Source organism: Charadrius vociferus, unplaced genomic scaffold, assembly GCF_000708025.1.
Source record: "Charadrius vociferus isolate BGI_N301 unplaced genomic scaffold, ASM70802v2 scaffold12, whole genome shotgun sequence".
Classification (NCBI taxonomy): Eukaryota; Metazoa; Chordata; class Aves; order Charadriiformes; family Charadriidae; genus Charadrius; species Charadrius vociferus.
The window spans coordinates 2,000,723-2,027,868 of NW_009647422.1; positions in this window are offsets into that span (position 1 = coordinate 2,000,723).

The window sequence follows — 27,146 nt, forward strand, 5'->3', positions numbered from 1 at the left end:
CCCAGAGAGGTTGTGGAGTCTCCCCCTCTGGAGACATTCCAAACCCGCCTGGACGCCGTCCTGTGCAACCTGTTGTAGATGACCCTGCTCTGGCGGGAGGGTTGGACTAGATGATCTCCAGAGGTCCCTTCCAACCCTAACCATTCTGTGATTCTGTGATTCTGTGATCCCAAACACACAATAAGCTTGATACCCTGCCATTGGGCAATACCCCAATATTTTCCCTATTAGGTTATAAACCAAACACGCCTTCAGGTTGAGCACAACTTTCTTTGTAAGGAAGGGACAAAGATAAACCAGTGGATGGGGAAGATTAATGTTATGAACAGGATCCCAGGTGTGCCCAGAGCTACAGGAGGGTGCAAACACCAATGCAGAGAAATGGGTGTGGGAACTATTAAGTTGCAATATGGCCTAAATCCACCCATCCCTTGCGGGGTAGGCAGAGCATTTTGTGAGTCTTCCAGAGAGCAGGACCCTATTCAAAAATGTACTGGGACACCCAAGTCAGAGGTGAGCATTACTCAATCAGGTGGAGACATTTAAAACTGAGTAACAGAATCCGTACAGCCTGAGCTAAAGCAAAACCTTCTGGGAACAGCAGTTGTAGGAGACCTTTGTCTTTTATAAATCCATAGGATTTGGCAATTTGAGAATTAACACCTCCTCCCCCTAGCAGGTTGGACATACTGATTGCCCTGAAGAATGAAATTCGGCATTCAGAGCCTCTGAAATCAGCCATGTGTTGACAGGAGTTGCGAGTATGTTGGAGGACAGGATAAAATTCAATAGGATCTTGAAAAACTGGAGAGACTCTGAGGGAAAGCTTGGATGCAATTCAATGGCAAATGGAGTTCTACACTGTTCAGGAGATTGTCATTGCATCTAACTTTAGGAATCTGAAAATTAGGTGTCCGGTTCAGCCATCAGCTAGGACTCTCTGGACATGGGGTAGACACTTTCAGTTGACGATACATCCTATCTATTTTTTTGATGGGAGGCAATTCCGGACATTCTGATCTTTTTTTTTTTTTTTTTTCCATTATCCATTGATCCAATCTATGTGATAAGTTTAAACTGGAAGTTTTCTGGTGGCTAACATTAGACAGATAATTATTAGACAGGGTTGATTAACTGCATAGACAGATATTTTGAATCAGAGATTAGATTTAAGTTCTTCAGAGACAGATCTGAGTAGACTTTAAGTTGCTTATTTGCCAGTTATGATGCACTATTACAAGCTTCTACATCGTCTCAATCTTCTCTGTCACTGGCAGCCAGGAACCAACCTTTGTAAGGCCTTATCTGGAGAAAAGTATCCAAATGGAGATACTACACTTAAGGAGCAACACGGACCTAATTCTTTCTTCACCTGAAAAGAACCAACATCCACTTGGCTGCATTTAACTAAAGCAGACCAGGTCCTGTCCTATAGACCATGGGGTGAGAAACACACAGTAGTCTGTATTTATGCAGCTGAAGTCTCTCCTCTCTGGAGGTGGTGGCTGCCTATCGGGAATTATGACATGGATTACATCGTACGAGGTTGAATCGGTGCTCTGGTCCTCTTTGTTCACTTAGCCTAAAATGCCCTAACCACCAAAATACAGGCTGTAGCAGATAGCGAAAAGCTGTGTCGATGCTTCTGGTTTCAGCCTGGAAGGTTGGGTCAAACTGACATTTAAAGATGGGTCAGGATGGAGAAGCAGTTGAATGGAAAGCATAACTCATCAGCACAGTCTTTTCAGGTCCCCCTCAAAAGAGGGAGGTCTTCATTCCAGGCCTTATTCCATGGGCTTCTTACACCTCTTTTGTGAAGAATCTTTGGTAGGTCTGGGCCAAAGTGACTTGTCCAGCAGCCCCAGAAACATATGTAGAGAATCATGGGCTTAAATGTGAATGAAGTGGCCTCCAAAGCTGTGTACTTCTTCACAAACTACTGAAGGAAGCACAGAAGATTAGATAAAGCAAGACAGTTAATTTGTGGACATCTGAAAGAAGAGATGACTCCCTCTGTAAAATGTTAGAGACGGGGAACGTTTCTAATTATGCATATGTATAACACCAAAGACAGTGTGGTTACCACCTTGATGGGATTCCCACGAGCTACTGTGTTTCACATAATAATGAAAAAAGCAATTCAGAAAAGAAACCTAATGCCAGAAACTTCAGTTAAAATCAACAGACCTGTTTAAGAGCACTCACTGCCCATGTATCTGCTGCAGGATGCATTTGTTGTTCGCCATCCGAAAAGTATTAACTTCTCCCTTGTAAAATACTTAATTCCACTGCATAATGACAAGCAAACCATTATGTAGCTGAAGTGAAAAATCCATAAGGTTTGCATTTAATAAAAAGCCATTTATTGTCTCCAGCTGACCTTTTTAAAAGCATGGCATTTCCCAGAGAAGGGGAAACAGGGGTTTGGAAACAGATAATATTAATAAAAAGTGTAATGCAAAATGCAGTCTCTAAAAGGCTAAACTTTTAGATCAGGTTTGGTGTCTTTAGTAACCCAGCAGCTTCTAATTAGATTTCTCTCAGGGAGATAATCCAATTGAAAAGTGACACAGTAAAGTGGCTATTACTATTATTATCATTGTTATTAAAGCATTTTAAAGTGATACTCTAAAACAGTTTACAGAGCAGAGTGTCAAAACACCATGCCCCAGCAAATGATTTGTTTGACCAAAACCTTTATTTCTTCCATCAAGAATTTTATTGGATGGGTTTTAATAGCTGAACATTTGGAAAAATGTCTTTAGAGGATTAGGTGTCTGGAGCTGCTTAAATGCTCTCATGCAAGCTGGGAAAGTCATTGCTTAAAGGGCAAAATTCAACACACGGCATGTCGTTTGGGCAAATTATTTCCAGGCAAAAAGTGATAACCTGGGCTGGCATTCATGATAGCGGATTCCGTGATATTGTCCCTCAGGGCTTTATTCAATATTAAAAGCCAAAGGGAAGAGATTTCCCACCCTTTCCCTTGGGAAACTATCAGTCATCTGGTAGTTGTGCTTTTCAGGAAATATATCCTAATCATCAACCTTATTTTTCCTTCTGTCATTTTTCATCTCCCCACACCTAGTTCTGCTTCAAACAGTATTTCTTTTTCTGTGCCTATCTAATACATGTGTATACTGTATTTTCCTGATCTCCTACTAACTCTCATAAACTGGTGAAAATACAAATGATATCTGATCTTTTTTTCATTAAGTTTCAGTTCCTAGAATCATATGATTTAAAAAAAAAATACATTTAGGATTCATTTGTTGTGAGAAAGGCTTGAAAATACTTCATGTGAAATATTACAAATCAGAAGGAAAATTTAAAAAAAAATCCAATAATATTGCTAAGCTACTTAGAAACCAATGTCATAATTTCTGGGATCCTACATCAAGACTTGTGGCAACCTGGGTGTAGTGGCCCTGTACTCAATGCTTATCTGGAGCATGTACACATCATGTCATGTGAAATCTCTACTCCTTGTGCTGGTTCTCTGAGGTCAGTAAGAGTATGTATACAATCCACACCTCACAGCTCTCTTTGGTTAAAAAGATGTATCAGATGATACCTACAGATCCCTTTCAGCCTTTCTTCCCATTATTTTATCAATCCATAAATATAAATAACCTGCAGTCACTCTTATTCACAGTATTATCTACATTTCACATGACTAATGTCGATGTTTTTGATGAACCAGGTTCTTCAGTGTTGGAGCCACCTGAGATACTCTTCTTTCTCTATACATTCTTGAGTATCATCCTGGTGTCAGATAGGGTAAGGTTCATTTTCTTTCTAGTGGTTTCTGTGTTCCAGATGCAGCACGCCACAATTCAACAGCACACACACCATCTCTCCTGCCCTGAAAGACTGTTAGGACAGATGGAGCCCAAAGTTATGGACTAAATGAACTCAATGAACATTTTAGGGGACGGCCCATAGACTAAGGGAGTGGTATCTCTGTGTGTATATAAATATATATACATACATGTCTCAAAGACAGGAAAAGTGGTGGTGACTTATTGAAAAGTGTAAGACCTGGGCATGACATCAGTGGTATGGAATAAGGGATGGACACTGTCCTGGTTTCAGCTGGGATATAGTTAATTTTCTTTCTAGTGGTTGCTGTGTTTCAGATTTGGTGCGAAAGGAATGTCAATAATACGTGTTGTTTCTAGGTTGTTGCTAGGTGATATTTATACTATTTAAGGACTTTTTTCAGCTTCCCATAGAAGCTGAGAAGGAGCACAGACAGATCAATGGAATGGCCAATGGAATATTCCGTATCATAGATGTCATGCTTGGTATATAAATGAGGCTTGGCCAGGGGAATCCGCGATCACTGCTCAGGATGGGCTGGGCAATCAGTTCACTGGGTGGTGAGAATCATTTGTGTTGTATATTCTTTTACCATTATTATTGTTATTGTTCTTTTTCTTTTTCTGTTATTGTCCTATTAGACTGTCTTCATCTCAGCCCACAAGGATTTTTTTCCCTTTCCTTTCCCTTCCCTTTCTCCCACCTCTCTACCCTTTGGGGGGGAAAGGGGAGAACTGCATGAGCGGCTGCGTGGTCCTAGCTGCCGGATAGAGTTAAACCATGACACATATTATCAATGTAATTTAAATATTCATTTCTGGGATGCTCCCATTAAGCACAGTTTTGTCTCTCACTCCTCCAGAATTTCATGTCTTTCTCTGCGTATGAAATACCTGCCAGTACTGTTGAGTGGTGTGGGATCATTTACCCATAGAAGGTATGTCTTTGCAGCATAACACAGCACTGGACAGAAATATCTAAGCTAAAATGGCAGCAAAACAGCTACCTGAGGTCCCAAAAGTTTTATAACAGGATAAACATGAGACCGTTCAGAGCTAGCTGAAATACTTTCCCACTGCTGTACCCTCTGGTAGAAGCGTGGGGAGAAAGCAAGGTCTAGATGACCTCGAGGAGATTTCCCTCTTTATCTGTGCCAGCTCCAGTTTCAAAAAGACATGGCAAGGTCTGGAGTTACCATAACCCACTGGGAGTCCCACATGATAAACACACTCCACGGTTTTGTGGGAATGGGAAAAAAAGAAAAGGTACGGACTCTCCAGCCTTGTTATAAAGACACCAAATTCCCTGGCTTACAGTCAGAGCCTGAGATAAGCCACAAGGCTTTATTTAGCTCAGGGCTGTGCCTGTATTAGCAACAGCCACACGCCTGCCAATGTGCAAGCAGTCTATGCTGAAGCATCTCAAAGCATGGCCAAGGCATGCAGCAGGTAGCAGATAGCAGTACAGATTTGTTCCTTTGAAATGTTGTGGGGGCTTTTTTTTTTTACAAACAAATGTAGAAAACCATCTTCCTATCACAAGTGCAAAAGCCCAGATTCATCTCACTTAATCAAGACACTCAAGACAATGGTTTGATCAAACTCATCTCCATCACCAGTTGGACAGCTTTTAACTGACTGCACGACTCCTTAGTTTGACACCTCTCAGGAGAGGATGAAGTACATTTTGGAAGTGCTTATTTCTCTCCACTGTGCGTGTACAGGGACCACAGAGTGATGAACTTATGACCTTACTGGCCATCTTTGGAGGGCCCTTCTCTGCCCAGGCTGTGTGGGAATCCTCCATCTGTCTACATGTAAGTGTGGCGTAGGGTTAACAAGCATCAGCCTGCCTCAGCTCTGTGGTGAGAACCACGGAAGGATCCCGTGTGCAGGAAAAGATCTGAACGGCTCAGTAAGCATGGCCAGAGGTGTGAGCCACGTTCACATCATGCGGTACCCCTTCTCAGTCAAACCATTCACTGTCCTCAAACCACTTCCCATGCTCATCAGACTGTTCCTGCTCCCACTTTCTCGCTGCCTTCATCACCTTAACATTAGGCCCAGCTCGGCAACTTTCAGCTACCTCATATTATGCCCCTACATCCTCTTGAAGATTGGCCTTCACGTGTTTTTTTTTTTATTATTATTATTATTGCACACTTTTTTTTTCCCTTCACCTCCTGTTATTCTATGAATCTCTCTAGTTTTAGAGGATGTGATGTCATCTGAGGTATTTATGTTTGTTCTCCGAGTTGAAATTTATAAGCAGATGTCCTGAGGTAATGCTGTCTGTGGTTACAGCAGGACAGAGGCAAGAAAGTTGCTCTGCGTGGGATGTGAAATTGTACATATGAAACAAATCCTTGCAAAAATTACCTGGAAGGGCGGACTTTGGTTTGCAGGGCTGAACCTCTGGGCTGGCAGATGCAGAGAGGAAAGGATGAAGTCCGCCTTCACATGGAGAAGAAGGACTGTGCAGGCATCAGGTGACAACAAGCTGCCATCTCACAGAAGAAATGCTCACCAGCTGCATCAGCCACGGCTTTCAGGCACCTTGAGTCCAAACTCACCCATTTTCTTTTCTGTGAGCCTGCAGGTGTGGTGTCCTGCATGCCCCAAATCAAGTGCAGAACAGGCGTACCGCAGGCAGCCCGAAGTGTAGGTAGGTGGTGGGCAGGAGGGATAGCTCTGCCTGCTTCTGCCTGCTCTGGGGACACATACCCCATGGCTAGATAGACATATCTACTCTGTTTAGGGACAAAAGACTCTGTAACTGCCTCCTCCTGCCTGTTGTTATACATTCTGCCATTAACTATGTCGCCCTCCTAAATTAGGTTTTAGGTTTCTTCTCAGTTTATTTTCAAATCCCTTCTGAAAGCTCTCCAGCTGCAAAGATCTTCGTTTGGGGATGGCTCCTCTTTGACAGCTGCTTTTTGAAATGCATCCTCCAGCAAGTCATATACTTTATACAGAGTTTACTCTTCTGATATTTCTGTGGGTTAAAATGCAAATAAAAATATCCTGGAAAACAGGGCTCACGGGAATCTCAAGAAGTCATTTACTTTGTCTCCTGAGAAAGGAACAGTTGCGTTAGCACTGACAGTCTGTTCACAGACCTACTCCTGACTGTCAGCTGCACTGTTTCATTGTTTTTATGATTAAAAAATTCCAGTAGCATTGTCCACTCCCAACCACCCAATTTCTAAATCGACTCTCCCTGACTGAAGTTTAAGACCAAGGTCTCTTATCCTGTCCTTAATGGGCAGGGAGGTTGGTTTGTTTTCTTTGTATGCTACTGCATCCAGATTAGAAAAGTGGTATCATGTTTCCCTTCTGTTTATTTTCCCCTGGACTTTAAAAAAAATTATCTGGTCACTGGAAAGGAAAGGTATCAATCCCAGAGGGAAAACACTTGCACTTTTCTTCCGACTGAGAAACCATTCCTCAAATAATAAACAGATTATAAAGCACTAAGTCAAAGGTCTCTTTCATCAAATCTGAAATTTCCTCAATGGATGAAACTGATTTTTGTTGTTCTGTGGTTGTGTCCATAAAATCGTATTCACCAATATCAGGCACGTTCTTACCCTCAGTTTCTTCCGTTTGAGTTTTATCAGTTGTTCCTTTCTTTTCCTGGAGCCGATATTGCACCGGTTCCTCACAGGCTACTTACGTTACTGCCTTCTCCGCTGCTAAACGTGCCACGATTGCAATAGAAGTCTTCATGGTTTTCTAGGATTTAGCATCAGCCTGTTTTCATCACTGCTTAAGTATACATTGACACGATGTTTAATAAGAAAACAGTCGACACGCTTCTCTTGAAAAATGAATACTGAAAAACTATTTCAAAGTAACTGCACATGGAATTTATATTTTTAACATGAAAAAGAAAGATAAAAGAAATGATCTCGAAAATGTTTGAGTATTTCAAGCTTTGTTAGAGTAAATTTATCAAAAGTGTATAAAAAGATCGTACTGATATGAATCAGAGTTAGAATTCATGTGTGTGAGTTGTGTAATAATTTACTCCTGTATAAGAGAACTTGATTTCACCAATCCCTGTCCATTTCTTTTTGAATAACAAGCATTCTGATGCAAGAACTATGAAAAATAATTTTTTAATCTCAAAAGTACCCAATATTACTTAACCCTTATATGGCTCCTCTTTTCTTTGGGCTCTTCCTTGTTCAAAATTAGCTGCTTTTGAAGTCTTTTGTCTATATCCATGCGCCCATGCTAGGCTGTCAGGAAACTGTGGTATGTTGTCCATATACCACGTATCATATATTCACTTGTCCAAATGATTGTCTTGTCATTGCCCTTCGATCCCTGGGCCTTTGTCTGATGTTTCCATGCAAATGGATTTGGACTCCCTCCATTTGTTTTCACAAGCTGTACTGGGCCATTATGCTTTCTTATCCTATTTTCTCCTTCCTCCACTTATAATATTAGGAATGTGCCTACTCTAAAATATATATTTATCAATCAAGTCTAGATTAAAGATGACCTTTGAAAATTGAAAGGTTCTTTGAACCAAATTTTTTTGACTCATAGACCATATAGATTAGCGGCATGGCCAGCTAAAATTTTTTAAACCTGAATAAGAACACACCGGTTTGCACAAAGGCCGGGCTAAGAATAGATCCTGAGTCTGTCTTGATCAAGAATAGTTGAAAGGATTTGATTTTTTATGCTTCATATGGGGTAGGATTAGCTTCATCTAAACCCAGAAGTTCAGCTCATAGGTAAAGAAAACTAAATTTTGGGATTTGCATGTAAATGCCCTGGGGGATTTCATCTGGCCTTCAGCTGCTGCTCCAACTGACACAGTTCTCCCAGAAGTCCTTTGTCACATTAGTCACGTGGACGTCTCTGATATGCTCAGGCTTTTCCACTGGCACTAGAGATGTGTGACTACCACACATCAGACTACCAGTCTGAATCCAGTTTTAGTTTATATTGAAGTTCTAAGGAAATCATGGCTTTGATTCAGTAGCCCAAACGCAGCTGACTAGTGCCACCACAAATGCCAAAGGTTTCCTGTGAGGTCTTCAGATACTGCTCCAGAAAGCTACAGGTTTCAGCATGAAATAAAATTCTGTAGTTTGGCTGCAAAATATTTTTCTAGATCGCTCTGACTGAGCTCCCTCATGACGTGCCTGGTAAGTTGGTGGTGTTTACTTCTCTTGTACTTAAGAGATGTGCCCCTAAAACCTGTAGTCAATCTTGTGTATATAAATGTGTCTTAGGTTTGATAGATAGGTTTGATAGATAGGTTTGATAGGTTTAAGCTTGTCCCAAAGCTTAAAACAGTATATTTGTCAGACCTTTCAGATCAAAGCTTATCAGAAACACTTTCTACAATAGACACCATGTAAAGAGTAGATGGTGAAGGGAGGCAAAGATCAGCACTAATGGTGCAATCATTGATGAACTGACCTCAAAAGGATATAGGATTGGCAATGATGATAAAAACAGCCCTAAACTATGGAGAAAAATTATGGTCACAAATGTTAACCCTCTTTTTATTTTTACTTTTTTTTCTTTTTAACTGTCAATAAATTGCCCATTTTGGTGAAATGGTATGATTTTCTTTTTAAATGCAGAGATAATTAGAGGTAGGCTGGATTTCTGTTCCTGGTATCTCAGCAACAGAATGCCTGGGAAGTGCAATTCATTTACACCATTCCTATGCCTTGACAGGTAATGTGAGGAAAAGAAAGGTTACGCAGATTCCCCTTTTGGCTTGACAACACAATGATGTTTTTGCATGGCTGCAGATAAATATTGTGCCTTGGTAAATCGGGTCCTAATGTTCATGTACCAATTTTTAGGCCGAAAAATAGAGTTGATGCTCTGACTGCATTTACGCATAACTGGTACTATTTTCCAGCCTTTCCCTTATTAAGAAGATAACAGTATAAGGAATTAATAGTAAACTGAATAATATAAATATATAAAGCCTTTAATCTTTTTAGAATAGGACACCATACGAACACATTAGCCGTTGATTTAAACACTCAACTCAGAAGACAACCAATGTCTAGTTCTGAATTTTCCCAGAAATCAAGCTTTTAATCCCCATGCACTCAGGTAGGTCAGTATTATTCTCATGATTAGAAACGAATAACCGCAACCATAGCCATAACCATAGCTACAACCATAACCATAGCCATAACAGTATGGTCTTGCCTACTAATGAGAACAACCTCTTAAATTTCTATCACTACTTCAAAGTACCAAAAAATTCTGGTGGTGAAAGTCACTTCCGTTATTATTATTTAATTATAATCCCACCTATATGTAGTGGGTGAAAATGAAGAGTGTCTTAAATAATGCCTGCGGCCCATGACAACCCACAAAGCTAGTTGTCTACCTTCGTTATGGGTCACCTTAGTCCAATCATCATTTTCAGTCAGTAAAAAATTGAAGGTGGGAAAGAAGCATAAAACTTATTCCCAGGTTTGGATATCAGCGATTTCTTTATACCGGAGGAAAGAGGAACAGGGAGGATGCTGACATACCATCGTTACAGTCATAGGAAAAGCAGATCATTTTATGAAGATTTGTGTCAGAAGAACTCTACAGGTTTGCAAAACACAGAAGTTTACCTAAGAAATAACATGTCATATATCTTTATTAACCATAAACGCTGCAGGAAGGAGGCCACAAATACCACTCTTCTATTTTGGTGGAGCCGTGTGGCTCTCTTGCTGAGTGTGGCTACTGTGCTCTGGCATGGAGACTAAAAGGTGGGGAATTACTGGGGAAATGGGTGTTTCTGGCAGCTGTGAGGAGGTGGCTGAAGGAATTTGTTTTTTCAGGGACTCACAAGGAACTTTAATGTGTGAGCTACTTCTCCCAGGGATGTAATGGGAATTTGTGGCAATAAAATGTGGCCTCAGGAGGGCCATTCAGATTTTATTAGCTTTTGTGGAAAGATTAAAAACTCATCTAAGACCATCCCACTATTGCTTTTCAATTACCCCACCCCCCTGGGATGCTTGGCCAGCATTTCGGAGGAGGAATGCTGTAGTGCGGGCAGGTGACACTTTAGACATTCCATGGGCCACACTGATTCTGTCTCCCCCCTTCTCCTTCTTCCCTTCCCCTCTGTCCTAATCACCTTTCCTCCTGCATAACACACAAACCTCTGTGCACGCAGAGCTCCTGACTGTGCACAGGACTTTCTGTGCTAATAAGACTACTTGTCCATCTATCTTAACATCTTGAACTAGAGATAATGTTAGAGAACATCTAAAATCTCCTATTTATTCTAGGAAGAAAAGACTTGCTTGAACATCTTTCACTCCACTCAGACCCTCTCTGTCACTGCTGACAGACCTTCTCTTTCCCCAAACCAGCCCCTTCTATCAAAGTCTGAAAGAAAAAAAGCCAGAACAGCTTTGGCTGCCTGCTTAGCCTTAGTGAAAGGGGCATTAGCAATGCAGAGACGTCTTCCTTTATAACGTCAGTATGTTTTCTACTTCAGTGCATGGCAGAGAGCTACTAATTCAAGCCTTTCATGTCTGTGTGGGTACACACTACTTTCTCACTTGGCAGCAGCCAAATGAATCCCTATGATGTGGGAGCGGGATGCCAACTCCTCGGCTCATGTTACTGGCACCAGTACTCACCCATGGCACGGAGTGGGAGAGATGCTGTTGCGTCTCCACAAAATGAGCATGTATTTTGGCTAAAACCAAGAGGGTAAGTGATGCTTAACCGCACAGCCTCAACAGCCTTCTAAAGACACGTGCTCACTAGTGCACTCCCTAAAAAAGCAGCTCATTTTGACAGAAGGCTGCTGTTGTAACTTCCTAAAGTTGGCTGGAGTTTCATCAGTTCTCATAAGATTAATAATTAGTAATTTGTTGAGGCTGGGAAGCCTCCAAAGAAAACTAGTGGCATGTAGGATGCAGTCCTGGCAAACCCAGGTTTTTAGTTTTCTGCCTGAGCCTATAGGAAAGCAATATTCTAAAAAAAAATATTCTGTTGAGGCATAAAGCCAGATCCCTCCATGACTGTGCATGTAAAAGGTTCATTGGACCTTATCCCCTTGATCATTAAGTGATCTGATGGTAGGAACAGCATTCACCCTCTGTTGTCTACATTCATATCAGACAAGGGACCCTTAATGATTTGTTGGACTGGGAGGTTGGAAGGGAGAGCAGAGAAGGTCTCAGTATCTGTACAGGGCCTATGGAAATAAACTCCTCCTTATGACTAGGGGTATACAGCAAAGTCCAATGAAGAAGATGAAATAAGGCATTTTATTTTGAGGCCTGCTGTGGTTTATGAGAACCTAAACTTGTGCTCCCTAGCTTGAAACATTTTCCCAGTTTGAAAATAAAAATAAAATCTTGCAAATTCCCCCGCTAAATGGCAAGTGGAATACATCTCTGGCTTGCTTTCAAGAGCATTAAGAAGTAGGGGAAAAAAAAAAACCCATAAACTTTGTCTTTATTTGTTTTGGCACATTGCCTGTAATGTTACTCACACGCCGTTGCACAGTGGATTTGTTTCAGCTTGCATTTCAGGTGTGGAAGAGCCAATTTTGTTAGAACGACAAGCACTGGTCACCCCATCCATGGCTTTGAGGAAACAGGCTGAGGAGACAGGCTGGTGTGACCTCAACAAGCTGAATCTCAGGATCTCCATTTCCACCATCTCACAGCCAGAAGCTTTTTCAAGGCCCCCACACTCATGGCCCAGCCCAGATTGCCAGCTGGGATCGGTTTGATGTTTGCTATGCTAAGTGTCCATCTGACCTCCTTCAACCCTTTCCAGTGAATGGGGAGAATGAACCCTTTCTCGGGACTGTATACTCCATCCCAGAATTGCTATCTGAAATATGTCAGTTTTGATATATCTGTAACTGCCTGACGGCAGGAGACTTCACACCTTTCTTTCTCCAACCGAGTCATTACAGGTGCTGGTGCTGTCATCACCCTATAGCAGACTTTGGGCAGGGTTAGGAGCCCAAGCCAGTTACCTGAACATTGATACGTGTAGGCACCATAGGGTACCCAAATAAACCTCCTGCTATCACTCCAAAAAAGAGACAAGGCTCCCATAGCTCCAGTATCACATTTAGCCTCATATGGATGTCCTGGGGTTGAGTCTGCTCTGGACCAGACACCAAAGTTTGGGCAACTAGAGCTGCACTGACTTTAGCTGACAGTCAGTGCCTAAGGAGATGCCTACACGTTGAACCTAAATTTCAGAGACTCAGTCTGTGAACTGAACACTACCTCTAAAGTCACAGGAGATAAATTCTCTCTCCTTGGACAAAAAGGGTGAATAATACCTCATTTAGTAGTAGACATGTTCATTTTAGACATCCCCATCTCAACTGTTAGCCCAGGCTTTGAGCTAATGGAAGATTACACATTTGCAAATAAGGATCTTAAGAGCTCAATTTAGTTGCACACCTGCAGGCATCTTGAGCTAATTGAGATGCTTGAGGGCATCTGATGCACCTACACAGGTCTGCCAGATGTGACATAACAACTGCAAGAGACTTGTATCTTGCTGGAGCTGCAGCTGGAGGCAAAATGAAATTATTTCAGACATCTCAAAATCTATTAGACATTTATGCTTAGACAGCTGAATCAGCCCCTCCATACTTTTGAGAGAGGAAGATGAACTGCCCTCTAAAGGCATGATTCATCTTCATAAAATTTGGCATCCAGTACCATTGGAGACCACCTGGGGCTGTAAGACATCTTCACAGGGCTGGCAGATATGACAGAGGACAAGCAGGAGACCTGGTCCTTTCTGGAGCAGACACGTATGGCTGAGGTAGGGAGGTATCCACAGAGCAGGAGACAGCAGTGTTTGAATGACTGAATCCCACCCTAAATGTCTGTTTGGTAAAGAGAGCCTCGGGTGATCAGCTCCACTGCTGATTTACTTTTGCTCAGGTGACTCCCACTTATGATTTCTCCAGCTTCCAGGAGGTGAGTTCTCCCTGCCCTCCTGTGAAGTTCAGCAGATCTCACACATCCCCTTTTCTCCAGCCATGTGACTGCAAAGAACTCCCAGAACATGCGGTCCCGGGGCTAGTCCTTCATGAAGCTCTGAGGAGTACCTCTGGCACCTTGGGAACCACTGCTTGAAAGGAACATCATCCCTTTTATGGATAAAGCAGCTGCGCTGACTGATGTCTCCTCTGGAGTGCAGAGGAAAGGTGAAGGCTTCATTTTTGTGCAGTGCATGGTTGAGACCTGACTGATGTCTTGACTTGCCTTATGCTGAAAGAAATGCCTTCTTTTTTCATCTTGCTGGGCTGTGATTGATTCACAGCAGTCACATTAGCCGGCAGAGGTTTTGCTGACCACAAAAGCTGTCTCACTTTAATTCCGGAAAGCTTGTTATTCTCTGCCCAGTTCTGTCTGGGATGGATTCGCTCCCTTTCACTTGTCTGTCTCTCCTAAGGTGCATTTGCAGCTCAGGAATAAGGCAAGGGCGAAGGGACGGAGCAGGGGCACAAACATGTTAAATTAGGTAAGACACAGATAACACCCAAAGATCTGATGGACGAGTGAAAGAAGCCTTTCGCTTTGGGAAAAGGATTTTATTTTTTCCCCTGTGGTTTTGGCTGCGAAGCAAGGTGGAGTTGGAGATGGAAGTTGGCTTTCAGCACTGGTATGCTTTGTAATTCACTACCAGATGGCAGAAGGGCATTTTTTTTTTCTCTCTCTCTTCTTATTTTATTTTTCTTTTTCCCTGCAGTGGCAAATGCTACTGGATCAAGCCTCCTGCAAAGCCCTGGGAGCTCCCTCCCTGCTCTGCTTTGTGTCTCTCCCTCACTATTGTGCTCTGTATAATTACGTACCACCACAGTCATTTTTAGTTGTGCTATATATTCCCTTTGCTTCTGATTATGCATTTTGGTGGCAGCTGCATCAACCTAAATATGTAAAAGTGATAAGCCATTTTTGCACTGGAAAGCCTGGATCTTCTGGTACACTGATTTTTTAGTTATCATCATTCTCTATTTGATATTCAGCATTAGCTTCTGTAGAAACTTTTAAATGGAGCTGATCAATGGCCCACAATTATGATACCTTATAATTCTGGGTCTTCACTGGATGGGTTTGCAAATATTTCTAATAATCAGTCGAACCTGGAAATGTATTTGCATGAAGCATCACATAAGAAATTACTAATGGAGTCTTGTAATTTGTATCTGAAGAACTTTTATTTATTTCTATTTCCTTCTTGGAAGAAGATAGAAATTAGGCATAGATACACAGGAAGAGGGATTAACTGCTGGAATAGGCCGTTACCAGAAGTGTATGTTTTCCCTCTCTTTGTGCTTCTGAACCAAGACTAAACTTCTTGTTGAGAATATGTTGTTCAAACAAGTTATTAGGCTTAAAACAAAGTAAGAAGTGAAATTCCAAAGATTCTATTATACAAGGCATAAGATTATACACATTAAGAATTAATTCTTGGCCTGAACATCTTTAAAAACTTTTATATATTATTTTCACCTAAAAGAAGTTTTTTCTTTATATAATGAAATTCATTCAGGGTACAAAATGCATGTCTTTTGTAAATTCTTGAGCAGACAAATCATTAGGCCTAATATGTTGACCTAAGCAGACATCCTCATCTGTTAATTGTTTTTCCACCAGACAGCAGAAACATTTTTCCTCTTTGTTTCCATTAGGAACAGAAAACTTGAGATGCCTGTGAGTTAGTTATATAATCTTAGTTATTTTTCAAGCTTCCATCGATAGCAAAACAGAAAGAAAATCTCACAATGTGGCTGGTGACTCCAGCTTTATGACAGGAAGGTCTGACACATGCAGGTGCCCGTATATACCTTTCTCACACAGGATGACAAATAACTGGCTTAAACTAGAGGGCAGACTTTTCACACTGCTATGATTTAGGGAAATTAACTCAACGCTTGGGATGTAGTAGGCCCAATTCTAGGAGGGATATCTACCTGCCTGCATGCCAGCTCCCACAGCCAGGAGTGAACCAGAAAGTGATGCAGGTATTATTTGCGTCTTCCTACACCTGAGCTGACAGACAGAATGACCAGAGCACCATTTACAGGTGAGGTACAGCCTTCAGGATACAGCCAAACCAAGACTCAGTGTCCTGATTTGGACTTGTCCTTGTTTGAGGGCCATGACAGGAATCCATAATGGAAGGCCATGTATCCTATAGGACCTTCCTACTGAGACCACCAGATGATTGGGTTTACAGATTCCCCCATAGCAATCTACCACGTTCTGAGCTCTTCTAACCTACAGGTATAAAGATTAGATCAAGTCATGATGGTCCTTATTATTAAATATGGAGGTGCTCTGCTGAACGGCAATTTTGTTAGCAAGTAAGTAATTTCACACATAATAATGAAGTTGCAGCTGTTCCTGGTGTAGAACTAAACCTAGAATCTGGACAGAGCCCATCAGTATGTGTGAACACAGAAAAATAAGACAGGAAGAGCAGCAAGAACTGCAAATTCTCAAGTCAAATGGGGAAGGCATTTGGCTTGAAAATGATGTACTTAAATTTAGACATCCAAATGCAGGAGTGTAAATGTATTACGGGTGTCCAGCCTCCCACCACAGTTAATGAAGAGGCAGGCAATCTTGTCAACAGGAGACTCAATTCAACTTCCCACAGGTAAGCACCTAATGTTACATGAGACACCCTAGTGTATTCAAGACATCCATCTGTGGGTAGCAGATAGGAAATAGGATTTATGGGAGACCCTCTGCCTCTTGGAGCAGCAGCTGTAGGCTAAGTGGGACAACCTGAACCATTGTTAATAGCATGGGGCTCCAATGTCAGGGCAACTGAGTTGTTTCCAGAGTCCAAAGGGTGATTCAGCTCACCTGAGGTATGGCACGGGTTCCTGACTACAGGTTTGTAGTGTATTTGAGATGTCCTAGGGCAGCTGAGGCATCTTTCTGGGCAGGTAGGTATGACCACAGAACTTGCGGAAGATGCCTTCCTCGCTGAAATGATAAATAGAAACCAAGCAAGACAGTCTAAAGCTCATGGGTGGATGGATAGCACTGAAAACCTATATTGAAGCAAACGAATCACCTCCAAAAGACTATTCACTGGATCTGCTTTAATTTTAATGGTCAATCAGGCATGTAACTTAGTGACTGACATTTTTCTCACTTTTTTCAGATGTTAATCTTGGGGAATAAACTCTCACGGACCGTGAAAAATGAAGAGAGCCAGCAGACCTAAGAGCACCTCTCCACCTTGGAACCATATTAACTGGACCTCCAGCTGCCACCACCTGATGTCACTCTGTGGGTACGTCTCAGGCCAGATGACGTAGGAGGGCCATCTGCAAAGCAGAAATAGTAGGATGCATGCATCACTTAGTCGTCTGTCAGCAGCTGGAGCTACACGGGTGTATATTGGCTTCTGATAGAGTTGTTCCCAATCAGCAAAGGTGTGCACCTGACCGCAGGGTACAAGTGCTTGGATCTGTATACTGGGAGAAAGTGGACTTTTACGTCTTCCCCCTACCTCACCCAGAGCCATTGAATATGTCATTTCAGAATTCCTTTGGCCTTTTATTGTCTTGATTTAAGGTACAAGACCTGTGAAAGAGGATTGTTCAGGGTTGCGCAGCGGAACGGATTCATTGTGCCTTGCTCAGAGATACGCAGCGCTGCCCAGAGATGGAATGATAAGGCTTGGACCATGCAGAAGAACTTGAGTTTTCTGTTTTGTTTGTATTATTACAGTAGATTCCAATTAATAGGTCCCCTAGTAAATGTCACCCTCCCTCACCTGGCAAGATTTCCTGGGAACAGACTCAGTATGAGTCATTTCATTGCCTTGAAACAATGAATAAACAGCACATCTAATCCACAGAAAGGGCATGTTAGAGGGGATGGCTTAACAGGCTAAGCAACAGATTTGAAATGTGTAGACTCTCTGGAACCATAGCATTGAATTCAAGTAGTGTCATTAGTTCTGTTTAACTTTTTCTTTTTTTTTTTTCTTTTTCCGTTTCTATTCTTTCTTCTAAGGGAAAATCCAAAGGACTATCAGCATACCGTAATGTGCTGCAGTATTTTGGGCTGCTTTACCATCCTAATTCCCGATTGCTCCGGATGGACCTTGAAAAGCACCAGACATATTTCATATCAGTGGGAATTTACCCTGTTGTCCTTGGACGTACTTTTCCTCCTTCCTATTGTTACGGCCAGGGCAGGCTGGATTTCAGCACTGGTTGATATGACCTTTGGGTGTGTAATTTGCTGAGTGCTTTGGGATCACAAGGGATGAAGGGCTCCGTTTAAATGCAAACTTTTTATTATTAGCTCCTGCGAATAGACTGCAGGCAACAGGTGTGAATTGGTGCTTGCTTAGCTAAGACTTCCTGCTGTGCTAGCCTTGGTCATCTCTGCCTGGACTCCAAGCACTGTCACTGCAAAGCTCAGGCTTACCTCCACAAATACTTTCATGCTTCCTGCAATGGCTATTTTTAAAAGGGATTACTGATATGGAATGATACCTTAAGGATTCCCCTTAGCCCCTAGGGATCAGCAGATACAGAGAGGAAACTTCAGAGCTTTTCAACCTGGGGTTTGCAGATTCTTGGTGGCCTAATGACTATCTGGAAGGAGTCTATGCAATATAACTCGAGACTGCAGTCATCAAGCAGGTGTCTTCATCTGTAGAAGAAAATGTTTAAAAATACAAAATAAAATAAAAAAAACCAAACACACAAACAAAACAAACAAACAAAAAAAGTCAAACCCAAAACCAACTGAAAATTGCTGTTTGAGTCAGGGACATAAGGAATAAAAATTAATGCAAGGCGTCAGTCTCCCACTGTAAACTCAATCTTCCATCTTGTTGCAAATGTCCTGTGCGACCTTAAATACGTTCCTCTTTTTGGCCTGTTAATAACATTCCTGTTCTTTGTCCACAGGGATGAGTCAAACTTTTACTCTGTGTGTGGTATGGTGCCATTATTAATTGATTCATTAATAGTAGGTAATAATACCTACTTGTTAGTAGGTCTGGGAAAATTTCTGGTTCTAGTTTTTTTTTTTTTTCTTTTTTTTTTCTTTTAAGTTGTTGGAAACCTCTGTTGAAATTGCATTGCTCACTTCTGCCCTCAGCTGCTGGTAATTACAGCCTGATAGCATCAGTGTCAAATGACACAGACAAGCAGTCACTGGGAAACAATTCCAGGAACAGTGACTGCGGAGAACTGACCTGTGAGTAGTGGCAACGCGTTCCCAGGGGTTGCCCCACAGGAGCCAAGCGATGAGAAAAAATTGAGAGTCTTGCAGGTTGAGCCAGTTAGGAGCTAAAACTGATGGAGGCTGGTATTTTCCCTGGGGCAACTTGGTTTATTCTGGAAGAATGGGCAAAATGCTGTTTCTGTCTACCTAAAGGCATCACTCGACAGCAGAGCATGTTTTTGCTAGCAGCCACAAGGCCTTTTCTGCTTATCCCAAAATCCTGTTAGCTTTCCTGAGGGATATACTCCTACCTTTGCTCAAACTCTCTCCTGCTCCCCCTTCCATTCACCAGGGTTTCCCTGTTCTTCAGTCCTTGCTGTTTAATGCAGATATATTAAAAAAAATAAAATATTTCCGAGCAGAATTTCAGCTGATGGAAATAGCTATGGATAGGGTATGTATATTAGTGTTTGCTGAGGATTTACATACCCTCCAAAATGAGGATGGCTCAACATGATTAATCAAGAAGACAAGTGTCAGACAGCCGTTTCAAATGGCATCAGACAAGCGTCAGCGGCCAAATCCTTTATTTTTTTTGTGGCTCAACATAAACTGGAACAACATGGGATTTGTCAAAACCAGCGTCTTAGTGCTGGTAAAACATGGATGGGATAATTCTTTTGATCAGATAGTAATTCATTCTCCCACTACCACTTTTGGAACAAAACCTGATTTTTTTTTAGAAGTTTTGCTATGTCCACTTCACAATATTCCTGGCTTTGCCACGACACCACCCTGGAGAACTGCATCCTGGGTATCTGATTCCCATATTAAAAAGCACTCCTTCAGATCAGGCTAGCAGTCTAAAAAAAGCCTAGTTATGAATGTGTCCACATCTTCATCCCTAGTTATAGCCAGTTGCAGTAGAAACAATCACATCACCAATGAGTTAGAAATAATAAACTTTTTTAGGTGAAGTCACTGCCAGAAAGAGAAATGGGGAGAGTAAAGAGCCAGAAAGCAAACAGAACAGAAGGAAGTACAGAAAATCATCACTTTGGGCAGAAGATTAAGGAACAAAACGTATATGAAAGAACTAGGGAAATTACAAGGAAAGGAGCTACTAGAGCTCAGAAGTACATCTGTAAAGACTCAGGTTATTATTGTTATAAAATCTCGGTAACAATGGCACAAAGAAAAAAGAGACAATAATGCAAATTCACAATGACAGAACATGTTAAATTTTAATAAGATGCATTAAATAAAACGTTTAACTGGCAATAGTACAATTACACTGAATACACAACTGTTCTACAGCGAGACCCAAAGCCCATTGAAATCAGTGGAAAGACTCCCAATGTTTTCAGATGCTCGTGGAACAAGGCCTGTGCTTCTTTCAATAATAAACACAATTAGCAATTAGCCAAGGCCGTAAATGTAGGTCCTTTGGTGCTGAGGTCCTGCTTTAAAGCTGACAAACAGCCACCTTTTCAGTGGTTAACTGAATTTCAGAATAAGACCTACTGGGCATTTACCTCTTGATTTGAAAGATTATTAACTACCAGTGCTACTAAACTCTCATTCTTTCTGAGGAAATTCCGAGAAAAGAGCACAGAAACTGAAATATCTAGAGATGTAAAACTTCAGGGATGCAACAGGATGCTCACAATGCAACAGGCAAAGGTCTTCTGCCTGCAGCATATCCAGACATGATCTCTCTCTCCAAGAAAGAAAATGTGCTGACTGTGGTTGTCATGTAAAGGAAAAATAAACTGCTCTGTATGTTTCCATAACTATATATAAAAAAAAAATAATAGGCAAGGATGCAACCAAATGTTCCAGCCTTCAAAGATGTGCATGATATGCTGAAATTTATAGATGTGATTCTTTTCCTAAGATCAAATTTTGTTCTGGATTCTTAGCTGGGGTTTGGTTTTAAGGTGGGTTTGTGTTTGCTTCTCTGAAAAAGTGAAAGCACGATGAGTAATGGCAAAAGGCTGGCACAGGTTGTGTTCTTCAGAGGCTCCGGTCTAAAAGCACATTAAGGAAAAGATAGGTAATAGGAGCAGTTGATGTGGGAAGAGCTGTATGTGTTTTCTGATATGACTGTTTTGCATTCCTTTAGAAGGCTTCCAAATTTGAACTTGCGTGATATTTCCAGGTATGATGGAGAAATGAAAAAATGTGTCTCCCCTCGTCTCCCCTTTATTGGATCATTCTCTTTTGCTATGAAACAATTCTGAAGTCATGGGGACTTCTTGGGATAAATCAACAGTTCTGGAACTACTAGATGAGGTAACAAAGCAAAGATTAGGTTTCACAGTGATGTAGATATGGCTCTGAATTACGCAGGTGCCTCTTAGATTACTTTTTTGATATAATCTGGAACAGAGAAAAAGAGATCTGATGATGAGTTCGGAAGGTTTCAACCAAATTAATTTGGGCTAGTGGGTCTGTAGGCAAGAAGCAAACCCAAGAATAGGTCACAGATATAAACTGAAATTTATGCTGAGAGTCCATGAGTCATTTGGTACAACCATGCAACCATCTTCCAGATGTGTCACATTATATAAACACAGTTTTAGAAGTGCTGAAGACAAGCTTTCCTTGGAGATATGGCTTTGTATGCCTTCATTGAAATGGCCAAGCATCTCAGACCCTGGCTTAGCCATTGATCTGCAGATGTCTCCTTGTTCCTTTGACTCCAAAGGGACCGGAAGAAATATTCACAGAGTTTTTCTAGACATAAGAATGTCCCAAATGATAAACTAAACCATTCCACTGGGAGAAGTAGCTTTACCAGGAAACAGGTGGATCCATCCAGGTCTATATTTCTTTTTTTTTTTAATGTTGAATATCATCCCCAAGGAGACAGAATTTGGTATCTGTTTTACTACAGTTTTCCCTAAAGCATTGCTAAGGGTAATGAAGCACACAGTTATAACGACTAAGAGTGTCATATGAGATTAATTCAGAGAGAAGCAAAATGCTTGTTCAGTTGAAAGAACCACATCCTCTGGAGAATTAAACTGAAGACCTAGCCCCAAAACTGATTTTTTTGAGATCTTGGGAGCTGCAGCGGCTGGAAAGAACATAAAGAAAATCACTGCTCATTTATTCAGCCGTCTGAGAAGCTCAGTTATAGTGCGGGGCAGGGAAGGAGCCACAGTGAATCCCAAATGAGAAGGGAAGAGGCTGACATCTGTATGTTCACAATTTTTTTCTCCTTCACCATCCGCCAGACTTCAGGGACAGGGGCTTGATCCTGGCAGACAGTTACCCATGTACTGGCTCTGAAGTGCTGACTCTGAAGTTTGCGTTTGCTTTGGTGAGTGTTGATTTCATAGGATCTCTATGGGATAACAGTTTGGGGGATTTTCAGAAGTTTTACATGAGGTCTCAATTTCTCCCTCTGTGTATTTCCACTTTACAGGGCTACATTATCAGATGGGGAAAAAAGCAGAAATCTCAAAAGGATCTTATCTATCTCTCACAGTTACTGGTTTCTCTGGTGGTTTTGGCATCTGATTTTTGAAGAATTTGCTTCTTGGTCCTTGCAATACAATTTTAGAAACGAGGATGCCAATTTTATGTCTTTTCCACCACTCAAATTTTGGAAATTGTCCTGATTTCTAGTGATATCAGAATCACCCTTGTTCTCAGTCTTAACTTAGGAAACAGCCTAATGTATAATTTAAACAGCAGTGACTACATTCCAGGCTTTGACAACTTTGCTGGCAGCTGAGTGGGCTGTTTTTTTTGTAATCTGGCCCTTTTTATTAGCTACAGCTGAAGTCATGCAACATCTTCATGGATCAGTCCTTCTGATTGAGGGTCACTGTGGATGGGATCCATCTCATCATTTTTTTGGTAGTCATCCAAAAAAAACAGATATGTAAATATGAGTTAGTCACCAAAGGTTTGTGCTGTAGCCAGTGGAAAAGTAGGCACTTCCAGACAGCAATTCCTTTCACCAATTTTAGTTACTTATTTTAGTTTGAGGTGAAATAGACTCTTTAGTTGAAGATGTCTGGACATCAGTCACCCTAAGAAGAGCAGTAGCAATAACGCTGGTACTTGGAAGCTCCTGAAAGAATATTTTCTCATGCACAGAAAACTTTACATTTGCTCTGTATTCAGACTGTGCACAGCAAGAAGCAAAAATCACCTGGAGCTCTTGAGAGGGAGTTGTTTGGATGTACAGTCCACCCATCTTATAATCTATTGGTGAAGAGTGTGCATGAGTCCCTTGCATTACATGAACACTGATCATTCACCTGGGGAGGGAGTTTTGTGAGGACTTTCCATGTTAAGTAAATTCAGGAAAACTGGTGAGGATTTCAGAAGTGCTCATAGAACCATAGAATAGTTTGGGTTGAAAGGCACCTTTAAAGGCCATCTAGTCAAAACTTTCCTGCAATAAGCAGGGACATCTTCAACTAGATCAGGTTGCTCAGAGCCCTGTCCAACCTGACCTGGAATGTTTCCAGGAATGGGGCATCTACCACCTCTCTGGGCAACCCGGGCCAGGGTTTCACCACCCTCAGCATAAAGAATTTCTTCCTTATACCTAACCTGAATATCCCCTCTTTTAGTTTCAAACCGTTACCCCTTGTCCTATCGCAACAGGCCCTACTGAAAAGTTTGTCCTCATCTTTTCTGTAGCCCCTTTAGGTACTGAAAGGCCACAATAAGGTCTCCCCAGAGCCTTCTCTTCTCCAGGCTGAACAACCCCAACTCTCTCAGCCTGTCCCCACAGCAGAGGGGCTCCAGCCCTCTGATCATTTTTGTGGCCTCATCTGGACCCACTCCAACAGGTTGCAGATATCTTTTCTATGTTGGTGGCCCTCGAGGTGGAGGCAGCAATGCAGGGGGGTCTCCCCAGAGCAGAGCGCAGCAGAGGGGCACATTTCACCCCTCGCCCTGCTGGCCACGCTGCTGGGGACGCAGCCCGGGATGCCGGGGGCTCGCTGGGCTGTGAGCACACATTGTCGGCTCATCTCCAGCTTTTCATCCAACACCCCCAAGTCCTTCTCCACAGGGCTGTTCTCCATCCCTTCATGTTGATTCCTACTGAAAGGGTTTCCTGTTAGTTTCATGGGGACAGAAAAAAGCTAACACTAACGCCTGGATTTAGTTGTGCCCATAAGTGTCTGGTGCTGCACTTTACCTGGCCACTAGATGCCATTTCAGACAGATGAATGTCAGAGGTGCAGATTGTTTTCAATAAGTTGTCTAAAATGAAATAAAAATGACCCACTCATACCCAGGTGGTGGGCTTTGAGTACAGATATCTAAATTTACATGTCTATTATACAGACTTCTATAAGTGAGCTAGGGTACTGAGTTCTTTGTCTGATTTAATTAATTTGTTCCTTTTGATGTACTCTAGCTCATCTCAGTTGGCTCTCATATACCTCTTTAGAAAGACATAGCCTCCTTTAGATCCTGCCTTATATCTGCCAGCCTGATGCAGATGCTGTGGATATCTTAGGTCATCTCAGTTGGGAGTAGATGCCTCTGGTTATATCGGTGTATAACATTGTTACGTTTGGTCAGTTGAATAGCTCTTTGGATCATACTGGCTTTACTGTCTGATCTCTACTGATTTATAATGAGACTTAGATACCTACTGACATGTAGATACTTCCGTTGACGTAGCTGTGGGCCGAGAGTTGAATCTTACCATGAATACATTTGAAGAAAAAGTTCTGCTGCATGCTCACTAATCATCTACTTATGGTTTAGCCCTGACTATATTTCAAACTGAGCACACTGTGTAGGTGGACATGTGTTCCCAACTGAAGCCCAAAATATAACTACAAGTCATGACATCACATGTAGGAAACTGCTAACAGATGTCATAAATGTAACCAAACAATCTATGATACTAACATTAGACTTCCCAGAAAACTTTAAGGATTCATATTTTAGTCAAGACTGGCCTTGGATTCTCTGGTCTGACCTTACACATAACACAGATTAGGGAGAAAAAACATAAAAATCATCTCCTCCACGCCAAATATGAGTTCAATAAGTTGTTTGCTTAAATATTTTTTTTAAGAAAAGGATACCATCTTGAGATGAAAGCACCAGGAAACTGATGCTTCAGCTCTCCTCTTGGAAGATTATTATTTTAGCTAATGACCCTAATGAAAACAAAGAAAAAAAAAAAAACAACCAACCAAACAAGAAAATCTCATAGAACCACAGAATAACTTAGGTTGGAAGTGATCTCTGGAAGTCATCTAGTTCAATCATTTGCTCAAAGCAGGTCCAGTTAAACTAAGCTGAAGTTGTTTTTTTGTTTTGCCCCCTTTTTTTTTTTTTAAAAAAAATTTAAATTGCATAGCTGCAACATTGTTCTTTTGGCAGGGGGAGGATTTTGGAACTAAAGAGGTTTTTAGCACTCAGTATTTTCTTTCCATGGAAGCCACTCTATGTTTTTATGAGATCTTGGTGACAGGAAAGATGCCTATATAAGGCTGTTGGATAATTAGTAGAACTACAAAGCCTTAAAATACAAGCGGAAATAATATATTTCAGCCAATGTCAAGAACTGAAATGTTATTTTAATTTGGAACAAATAAAATATTGCACCATAAATTCTTTAGTCACGCATATAAGTCTTTAATCTTCGAAAACTGAAAAAAAGAAAGGGAAAATGTTATTTGAAATAAAATCATAATACAATATATTATTAATAGGGAATTTTACATGTATATACAATATTGTTGACATTTAATACTGTTAATATGAGGAAATGTCAGCTGTATATGGTGAATTATGCATGTGTGTACCTCAGAGGCGTGGTCTCAAATTTTGGTTTATAGAAGTGGCATTTACATATGTAACTTCTAAAACATTCTTTGTTAAAACTGTTGAATTTACGACACAACTACAGCATCTGGAGTCCCATAGGAGATCCATCTCCACTAGTAAAACAGAAATTATGGTTTAAGACCAGAGCTTCGAGTAGAAGGCAACTCTGCAGATGCCGACCCAAGGAATGGAGATTTTGGAGGCTCGGATCAGTCTGCTAAGCGTAGATGTTAAATGACATCTCAGGCCTCCTAGGCTATTCAGGGCATACACACCGGGTTGAAGACAATACACAGGATATGTAGGAGAAACCTGCCCTTCCGAACAAGTGGAGACCAGCAGGGGCATCCTGTGACTTCTCAAATATCACAAGACACCTATGTTTAGGAAACCAAGCTGAGTCCTTTGTGATTTGCTCATGGTGAGGCAGGAAATTGATGTCAAAATAAAGCTCAGACTCTGATTTCCTGAGCCTGCACCTGTTCATCCTAGGCATAAAAGTATCCTTTTCTTTAAAAGAGCAAATACATTTTGAAGGGTATGATTACATTGAGACAAAGAGAGACACTATAAAATCCTTTACTTGCAAAATGAAAAATAGAGAAGGAATAGAAAAGGATTTGTCAGATGCCAACATACATAGTCAGGGCAGTCTTTAAGGATCAATATTTTAAAATGCAGGTGGGTCACCCTGATGCACCTGGTCAACTTTAGACATGTTTCTGAAAACTGGGATATAAGTGCCTGCACAACCCATATCTAAAACTAGACGAAGGCCAATTTGAGGCACAAGCTTCCTATGAGGATTGTGGGACTGTGCAGGACAAAGACGAGGAACATGCTGGTCTGGTCTTCAGGCCATTGCTGGACACCCAGGCAGATACAGATGAACTGAGCCTAGATCTCTAATGACTACAGCTGCAGCTTAGACACCTACAACACATGTATGTATCTACTTTTAAATATTTAGATGCATCTTCAATCTCAAACTTATTTTTTCTCTTGCAGAGAGTTGTGTTCTACTCGTACGTTAAAGTTTGAAATCCAGGGAAGTTGAGGAAAAATTATTGATAACTCCCGTGAGCTTCAGATAATATCCCTTTTCTTCTCTCAACGTGTTGTACTGTTACCTTGGAAATCCAGGGCTGGAGTCCTCTTGACTTCACAGGCAATAGGAGTTGGGCTGTCTGGCTCCAACCCAATGAAACTTGGAAACCAATCCAATTTTTATTTTTGTATTTAACAAAAAATGAAAGGGTCTCTGGAATATTCATAGACATCAATTCATCCCCAGTATGTGAAACAT